The sequence below is a fragment of the Chiloscyllium punctatum genome, unplaced genomic scaffold (genome assembly GCF_047496795.1).
Source record: "Chiloscyllium punctatum isolate Juve2018m unplaced genomic scaffold, sChiPun1.3 scaffold_85, whole genome shotgun sequence".
Taxonomy (NCBI): Eukaryota; Metazoa; Chordata; class Chondrichthyes; order Orectolobiformes; family Hemiscylliidae; genus Chiloscyllium; species Chiloscyllium punctatum.
The window spans coordinates 992,684-1,002,255 of record NW_027309819.1 but is presented as its reverse complement, the minus strand read 5'-3'; positions in this window follow the sequence as shown (position 1 = coordinate 1,002,255).

Below are 9,572 nucleotides of genomic sequence, written 5' to 3'. Positions count from 1 at the left end.
CTGCCAATATTTTTGAGAAAGGGAAAGGAAATAAAGACTCAAAATCAAGTTAGAAATGGCTGGATGTAGAGCAGGGCAGGGAGAGACAGAAAGAGAGAGAGAGAGAGAAGAGAGAGAGACACAGGGACAGAGAGAGAAGACAGAGAGAGAGAGAGAGAGACAGAGACAGAGACAGAGACACAGAGAAGAGAGAGACACAGGGACAGAGAGAGAAGACAGAGACAGAGAGAGAGAGAGAGACAGAGAGAGAGACAGAGAGTGGGACACATAGGGACAGAGAGAAAGAGAGAGAGAGACACACACTCAGGAACAGAGAGAGAGGGACAGAGACAGAGAGAAAGAGAGTGACAGAGAGAGAGACACACACAGGGACAGAGACAGGGATTAATTCTAGGAATCACACATACAGCAGGAAAATCCCAAGAAAACCTCAGCAAATACCCACCCTCTCCATTCCCAGCCCTGTGTGTGTGTGTCTCAGGAAGCCTACCTACAGCCAGGCTCTGAGACACTATTGTCAGACCGCAATGACACAACTAATAAGGCTTCAGTAAACAAAAAGAGAGTTGTCGCAACTGGGAAAGATGACACTTTGTTGCCCCAGAATGAACATCTCAGTGGGCAGCAAGATCCCACAAGGCTCCTGTCCTGGGAATTAACATGTCACTCAGGCAGAGCCCTCCCCAGGGAGCGGACTGACAGACGATGCAACGTGTCAGAGAGAGGGCAGGGCTTGGTTCCACTAACCCCTCACCCAGAATAAATGTGCGCAAGGAATTGGTCAGATTCATTCTCATACCCTGTTCTCTCTCTGTATGGAGAGTGAGCAGCCCTCCCTGTCTGGTTGTGACTGTGTGTGTGTGTGTGTGTGTGTGTGTGTGTGTGTGTGTGTGTGTGTGTGTGTGTGTACTAATTTCCAGCCTCTGGTTAATTAGTTTCTTATGATTTGTTTGTTTTTCGATGTTGCTGTGAGGTTATGAAGTGCATTTGGGGACGGGAGAATGGAGTGGTGGGATTGTGTTTAAACTGGGATCTTGCTGTGTAATTTTGCATCACACTGCTCTCGCTCCGCTGCCCCCCCCCCTCCACCCAACCAACTCATCTTTTCTCTCTTTTATCCCGAGGAACTTTTGTCGGGAAAGCAGGAAAGTGAAGATCCAAAATGCCTGGGGGGCCAGGAAAGCCTTGGACAAGAACAACCTCCAGAGGGCGGGGAGCACAGGCCTGAGGCCTGTTGGCCAGGCTGCAGCCCGTGGGGCCCAGGTGAGTGAGGGGTCTGTTTCTTCCCCCGAGGTTTCATCTCCTCGAGGATGGGCTGGGGGGTGGGAGCCTGGTTTGTCGGGACCTCTGGTTCACTGGGACCTGTCAGATCACGGGTTTGAAGCCTGGGGTTAAAGTCAACGGGGCATCGGTGACACAAACAGGGGAAACCCCCAGGATCTGGGAGACGGGACTCCCTCGGGAGGGAACTCGAACCCAAAATATCTGACCCTCTGGAAAGAATTGTCACACTCTCAGAGGAAAGTGGGTCACAGAGAGGGCAGGGTGATCGAATTGGACACAGAGAGAAAGGAGAGTGAGAGAAAGAAATGGAAAATGGTGAGAGCAAGAGAAACAGGAGAGAGAGGGGGGGTAGTGTGAGATTGTGAAATAGCTGCAATATTTGATTCTGGGGTGACAGGAAATAATAAAAATGATCAGATTATCGAGCTTCTGCAGCACTGTCACTTGTGGGATCTTGCTGTGCGTCAATTGCCTTAATGCCATCGTTGCAGGCAGTGAGTGGTTTTAATCAGCAAACCCGTCATTTCAAGAACTTTTCAACATGAAAACTCAACTTATGTTTGTGTTTGGATATTCCTGAGAAATTGCCTGTCTCACTGAGAGGGAAAAAGCCGGGATCTCGCTGTGCTCTCTCCCTGTGAAAGATTTTCCTGCTCAGCCTTCCATTAATGCTGCCCTCTTTCCTCCCAAAGGGATCTTCCTGACCACTTGAGGATTTGAAAAGTGTGTGTTTGGGAGCAGGAAACCTTCAAACAAGAGCTTCCTCCAGAGGGGGGGAAACGCAGTCCTGAGGCCTGAGGCCTGTTTGACAGGCTGCAGCTTGTTGGGCCCAGGTGAGTCTTGTCTGTGTATTACCCCGAGGTTTAATCTCCTCTCTCTGGGGAGGGGTCGGGGGTGCGGGCTGGCTTTTACCAGGACTTCTGCTCAACCGGGTCTTGTCGGATTGCGGCCTTATCGTTTTTGAACAGGTTTGAAGCCTGGGGCTAAGGTAACTGGGGCCTTGGGATTTGACACAAATACGTCAACCCTTAACCAGCATCACCCATGATGTGTGTGGGGTTAGATTGCTGCTTGTGGGATCTCACTGTGCGTATGTGGTTATTAATGTTTGTAGCCTCAGGCCAACCGCTCTGCGGGATGTCTGTGTATTTCAATGTCACTGTGATGGCCAGCAATTCATTCATTCATTCATTCTGCAATCATTAAACTAAACCAGGGTCACATGGGAGATTGGGGAAGGCAGAGAGCTGTGGGATCTTGCTGTGCTTTTGGTGCCACTGTTGTATTTTATTTCAATTTGATTTGTTTTTATTTCTCTGTGTTTCCCCCCACCCCCCCCCCCCCAACCCTGGGGGTGAGGAGGAGATTGGATAGAGGAGCTGAAGCTCAGGACGACGCAGAGACAGAGACTTAAATCACTTCTGCCGCAAGGAATCCACAGACAGACAGACACACACACACACACACACGCGAAAGACAGGACACACACACAGACAGACACACACAGACAGGGTGTGGTTCAGGCTGTGTCTGGAATATATACAGACACGGGGGGAGGAGAGGCTTATGTGTTTTTGGGGGGCATTTATGTGAGGGTCCTGCTGTATTTGGATGGAGAAAGAACACGGCATTAACAGAGATGGTGTTTAATAATGCGTGGGGGGGGGAATGCGTGGGGGGGGAATGCGTGGGGGGGGAATGCGTGGGGGGGGAATGCGTGGGGGGGAATGCGTGGGGGAATGCGTTGGGGGGGATGCGTGGGGGGGAATGCGTGGGGGGGGATGCGTGGGGGGGGAATGGCGTGGGGGGGAATGCGTGGGGGGGGGAATGCGTGGGGGGGAATGCGTGGGGGGGAATGCGTGGGGTTGGAATGCGTGGGGGGGAATGCGTGGGGGGGGAATGCGTGGGGGGGGAATGCGTGGGGGGGGAATGCGTGGGGGGGAACATGCGTGGGGGGGAACATGCGTGGGGGGGAACATGCGTGGGGGGGAACATGCGTGGGGGGGAACGTCCCCACCTCTACTGTGCCCCCGTCTCTCTGTCTCCCCTCTCTTACTGTCCCCACTCTCTCTGCCCCCTCTCTCTGTCCCCCTTGTCCCTGTACCCCCCTCTGTTCCCCGTCTCTCTGTCCACCCTCTCTCTGTCCTCCCTCTCTCTCTGTCATCTCTCTCTGTCCCCCTCTCTCTGCCCCTCTCTCTTTCTGTACCACTCTCTCTGTCCTCCCTCTCTCTCTGTGCCCTCTCTCTGTCTCCCTCTCCCTCCTGCCCCCCTCTCGCTGTCCCTCCCTCTCTCTGTCCCCCTTGCTCAGTCCCCCTCTCTGTCCCCCCCCTTCTCGGTCCCAGCCCTCTCTATGTTACCCCCTCTCTGTCTTTCTCTCGGTCCCCTTCTATCCCTGTCCCCCTCTCTGTTCCCCCTCTCTTTCCCCCCTTCCTCTGTCCCCCCTCTCTCTGACCCCCCTCTCACTCTCTCCCATCTCTCTGTCCCCCTCTCTCTGTGTCTCCCATCTCACTGTCCCCCCTCTTTCTGTCCTCCCTCTCTCTTCCCCCCTTCCTCTGTCCCCCTCTCTCTCTGTCCCCCTCTCTTTGACCCCCCTCTCTCTGACAGCCCTCTCTCAGTCCCCTTCTCTCTCTGTCCCACTCTCTCTCATTCCCCCCTCTCACTGTCTCCCCTCTCTCTGTCCCCCTCTCTCTGTGTCTCCCATCCCACTGTCCCCCCTCTCTCTGTCCTCCCCTCTCTCTTCCCCCCTTCCTCTGTCCCCTCTCTCTCAGTCCCCCTCTCTCTCTGTCCCCCTCTCTCTGACCCCCCTCTCTCCACCCCCCTCTCTCTGACCCTCTCTCTCTCTCTGTCCCCCTCTCTGCCCCCCCCCTCTGTCCACGATCTCTGTACACATCTCTCTCTCCTCCCTCTCTGTTCCCCCCTCCCTGTCACCCCCTTCTCGGTCCCAGCTCTCTCTCTGTTCCTCCCACTCTCTGTCCCCCTCTCTCGGTCCCCCTTCTCTCTGTCCCCCTTCTCTCTCGCCCCCCACTCTCAGTCCGCCCCCTCTGTAACGGGCTCTCTTTACCCCACCCTCTGCCACCCCTCTATCTGTCCCCCCTCTCTCTGTCCCCACGTCTCTCTGTCCCCTTCACTCTCTGTCCCCCTTTTCCCTGTCCCCACTCTCTGTTCACCCACTCTCTGCCCCCATCTCTGTCCCTCATCTCCCTCCCTCCCGTCTCTGTCCCCTCTCTCTGTCTGACCTCTCTCTGACCCCCCCCCCACCTCTGTTCCCTCCGTCCCGCCTTCTTGGTCCCAGCCCTCTCTATGTACCCCCTCTTTCTGTCCCCTCACTCTCTCTGTCCCCCTTCTCTCTCTGTCCCCCTCTCTGTCCCCACGCTCTCTCTGTCCCCCCTCTCTCTGTGTCCCCCCTCACTCCGTCCTCTCTCTGTCACCTCCCTCTCTGTCCCCCCGTCCTCCCCCCTCTGCCCCCACTCTATCCATCCCCCTCTCTCTGTCCCCCTCTCTCTGTTGCCCTCTCTCTGTCCCTCTCTCTTTGTCCCCCTCTCTCTCCCGTTCTCTCTGTCCCCTACTCTCTGTGCCCCCTTTCTCTCTGTTCCGCTCTATCTGTCCCCCTCTTTGTCCCACTCTCTCTGTTCCCCCTCTCTCTGTCCCCCTCTCTCTGTCCCACTCTCTCTGTCTCACTCTCTCTGTCGTTCTCTCTGTCCTCATCTCTCTCTCCCACTCTCTCTGCCTCTCTTTCGCTCTATCCCTCTCTCTTTGTCCCTCTCTCTCTCTGTTCCCCTCTCTGTCCCCAGGCTCTCTCTGTCCCCCCTCTCTCTTTGTCCCCCTCTCACTCACTCCTCTCTCTGTCACCTCCCCCTCTGTCCCCCTGTCCCCCCTCTGTCCCCCATTCTCTCCATTCCCCACTCTCTGTCCCCCCTCTCTGTCGCCCAATCTCTCCAGCCCCCACTCTCTGTCTCCCTCTCTCTATCCCCCATCTCTCTGGCCCCGTCTCTCTGACCCCCTCTCTCTCCCGTTCTCTGTCCCCCTCTATCTGTGCCCCCTTTCTCTCTGTCCGCCCTCTCTCTGTCCCCCTCTCTTTGTCCCCCACTCTCTCTCCTTCCCTCTCTGTCCCCCTCTCTCAGTACCCCCTCTCTCTGTCCCCCTCTCTCTGTCCCCTTCTCTCTCCCGTTCTCTCTGTCCTCATCTCTCTGCCCCCTCTCTCTGTCCCCCCTTTCTCTCTCTCCCTCTCTTTGTCCCCCTCACTCTCTGTCCCCCTCTCTGTCCCCACACTCTCTCTGCTCCCCCTCTGTGTCCCCCTATCACTCCCTTCTTCTCTCTATCACCTCCCTCTCTGTCCCCCCGTCCCCTCCCATCCCCCACTCTCTCCATGCCCCACTCTCTGTCCCCCTCTCTCTGTCCCCCACTCTCTGTCCCCCTCTCTCTCTGTTCCCCCTCTCTTTGTCCCCTTCTCTCTGTCCCCCTCTCTCTCTGTCTCCCTCTCTCTGTTCACCCTCTCTCTCTTCCCCCTCTCTATACCCCCCTCTCTCTCCCCATCTCTCCCCTATCTCTTTGCCCCCACTCTCTGGTCCCCCTCTCTCTCTGTCCCCTCCCTGTCTGTCCTCCTTCTCTCTGTCCCACCCTCTCTCTGTCCCCACTCTCTCTGTCCGTCCCCTCTGTCCGCCTCTCTCTTTCCTCCTCTTTGTTTCCCCCGCTCTCTCTGCCCCCCTCTTTCTGCCCCCCTCTCTTCGCCCCCTCTCTCTCTGTCCCCCCCTCTCTCTCGGTCCCACCCCCCGTCTGTCCCCCCCTGTTCCCCTCTCTCTCTGTACACCTCTCTCTGCCACCTCTGCTGCCCTTATTCTGTGACCACCACTCTCTGTGTCCCCCCACCTCTCTCTGTCTCTCCCTCTCTCTGTTCCCCCTGCTCTCAGTCCGCCCCCTCTGTCCCCTTCTTTCTTTCCCCCTCTCTCTGTCCCCCCTCTCTCCGTACCCCTGTCCCCCCTCTACTGCCGCCCCGTCTATCTGTCTTCCCTCTCTTACTGTCCCCACTCTCTCTGCCCCCTCTCTCTGACCCCTTCTCCCTGTACCCCCCTCTGTTCCCCCTCTCTCTGTCCCCCTCTCTCTCTGTCCCCCTCTCTCTGTCCCTCACCCCCTCTCTGTCCCCCTCTCTCAGTCTCCCGCTCTGTCCCCCGCTTCTCGGTCCCAGCCCTCTCTCTGTCCCCCCTCTTTGTGTCCCTCCTCTTCCTCTGTCCTCCTCTCTCTGTCTCCCCCTCTCTCTGTCCCCTCTCTCTGCTCCCCCCCCCCCTCTGTTCCCCCCTTCTCGGTCCGAGCCGTCTCTCTTTCTCTCCCGCTCTCTGTCTCCCTTCTCTCTGTACCCCCGCTCTCAGTCTACCCCTCTGTCCCCGTCTCTCTTTACCACTCTCTCTGCCCCCCTACCTGTCCCCCCTCTTTCTGTCCCCCTGTCTCTCCCCTTCACTCTCTGTCCCCCTTCTCCCTGTCCCCACTCTCTCTGTTCCCCCCTCTCTCTGCCCCCATCTCAGTCCCCCATCTCCGTCCATCCCCTCTCTGTCCCCCTCTGTGTCCCCCCACTCTCTGACACCCCTCTCTGCACCACCCCCGTCCCGCCTTCTCTGTCCCCCTCTCTCTCCCTTTCTCTCTGTCCCTCTCTCTCTGTCCCCACTTTCTCTCTGCCCCCTCTCTCTGCCCCCTTCTCTTTGGCCCCCTCTCTCTGTCCCCCTCTCTCTCTGTCCCCCACTTTCTGTCCCACCCTTTCTGTCCCCCTCTCTTTGTCCTCATCTCTCTGTCCCCTTCTCTCTGTCCCCCATTTCTCTGTATCCTTCTCTCTCTGTCCTCCTCTCTCTGTCCCCTCTCTGTTCCCACGCTCTCTCTGTCCCCCGTCTCTCTGTGTCCCCTTCTCACTCCCTCCTCTCTCTGTCACCTCCCTCTCTGTCCCCCCTGTCCCCCCGTCCACCACTCTCTCCATCCCCCACTCTCTGTCCGCCTTCTCTGTCCCACACTCTCTGACCCCTCTGTCATTATGTCCTCCCCTATTTCTCTCTCTCCCTCACCTTATCTCTCCCTTGCCTCTCTCTCTCTGTCTCGCCCTGCTCCTTCTCTCTCTGTCCACCTCTCTTACTCTCAATCCCCCTACCTCGGTCTCTCTTTCTCCCCACCTCCCTGTTTCTCTCTGACTAAATCTCTCTCCCTGCTGCCCCTCCCTCCCTCTGTGATGCAGTCTGTCTCCCTGACGCGTCCCTCTCCCTCTGATCCAGAGGCTGGGGAGAGTAGGAGTGGTTGGTGCTGTGGCTACATGTGGTTGGAGGGGTGGTTGTAAGATGATAGAGAGATGTGGGAAGTGGGAGGAGGGGGAAAAATGGAGTAGAGACGGAATTGGGGAAGGGAGATAGATGGCAGGAGAGAGAGAGGGTGTAGGGGAGGGCGCAGAGGAAAGAGTGGAGGCAGGTGGAGAGAGTGGGGGAGAGGAAATGGGGAGGCCAGGCTGCAGTGGTGGGACAGAGGGAGTTAAACCCAGCTCCTGAGCTCAGGGCGCGGTGCCCTCCCCTTCCCTGAGGACCAGGACTTGGGGCTGAGTCTGTCTCTCTCCAGCTCAGCTTCTCCAACACAAAGACGCACAACAACATCGGTCACTCTGCTGCTCGGCACGCTTTAATCAACATTTTTATTGGTTACAAATGGAAGTGATGGATACAGTCAGTGGGATGGTGCCTTTTCTCACTGGCCCCTGAGTTGTGAGAAACATTGAAATGTTTCCCTGTAACCCCCCTGGGGGATAAGGATGGACAAACCAGCGCTACCCTCAGTCTGTTACCATAGCGACAGGCTGCTCCATCGCTGAAACACTGAACTGAAATGAGAAAATCCCGGATGGTGTGATTAATGAGGGAATTTGATGGATGGATGGATTTGGGTGAAGGGATATTTTAGCACATTCTTCAGCTGCTGCCTGAACTTAGTCTGGGTCACGGCATAAATCACGGTGTTTGTGCAGCAACTGAGGAGCTGCAGCATGAAGCCCAAATCCTGCACAAAGTCATGGAGATATACAGGGGTATCCACAATCATCCACATCCGTCTCCATATCGAAAACAGCATTAACGTTGACCATAACAGGATGAAATTGGCCGAGATCACAAACAGTAAAATGATGGATTTTTTTCGGTTTCTCATTTCAGTGTCAGACTGAGCGTCCCCATTGGTGTGAGCGCGGAGTCTCCTGCGGGCTCTGCTGGTCACTAAAATGTGTCTGACGGTGAGAACATTGAGCAGCAGAATCAGGAGAAATGGGACACACGGGGTTAGAATGTGGTGGAGGAACTCGATTGTGACCCAGACAATGGAGGATAGAACAGCGACTGTTACCTCACAAAACCAGGGGGTGTTCATCATCCAATACCGAGCCTCGAGCATAAAATACCAGAAAATGTTCTTTAAACAGCTCAGCACAGTCACTGCTCCCAGAACCACAGCCGCCGTTTTCTCACTGCAATATTTACTTTTCAGCTTCTGGCAACAAATGGCTACAAACCGATCAAAGGTGAAAGTGACGGTGAACCAGACAGAGCAGTCAGTGGCTGCATAAAGCAGGACGGCGTGGATATTACACACGGGGACGGAGACCCTCAGGAAATAAAACTGTTCCACATAAACAATGGGAATGTGTCTCAGGATCAGGTCGAGGATAATGACCAGGAGATCCGCCGCTGCCATGGCCCCCAGGTAACGTCTGACACATGGAGACAATCCACAATCTTTATAAAGCAGGACGTAGATGGTCACTACGTTAACTGTGAGGAAGGAAAACAAACCCATTATCCATCAGCCTGGAGGCAAAGGGACCCGTTTGATCGGGGACCCAGTGAGATTTTCAAATGTGCCCCTGTATTCAGGGATTTATTAAAATAATTGGAGCTGGAATAACAAATGGGAAGGTCGGAATTACTGACAAAAATGTGACATAAATCACAAGAAACCTTCCCTCCCTAAACACACAGAGACACATCCATAAGGACAGATGGTTTCTAGAACATTCCCACACACTCGATCACTCAAGAACAGACACAGGTCACTCCTTCCCAGTTCCTAATACGGAGGGTGTGAACGTTGCTGTCCTGAAGGATTCTCTCCCAGTTTCCTGAAGACAAACGGAGTTTGGGAATTCCTGTATTTTGGTCTAAATTGTGGTCGATCCTGTGTCGTGGAGAAATGGAAACGCAGGGAAAACGTATTCCCCCCTTTAACTGCCTGAGGGGCCTTCGGAACAGTGTCTCCTTCTCCCTGGAACGGGATCTCTT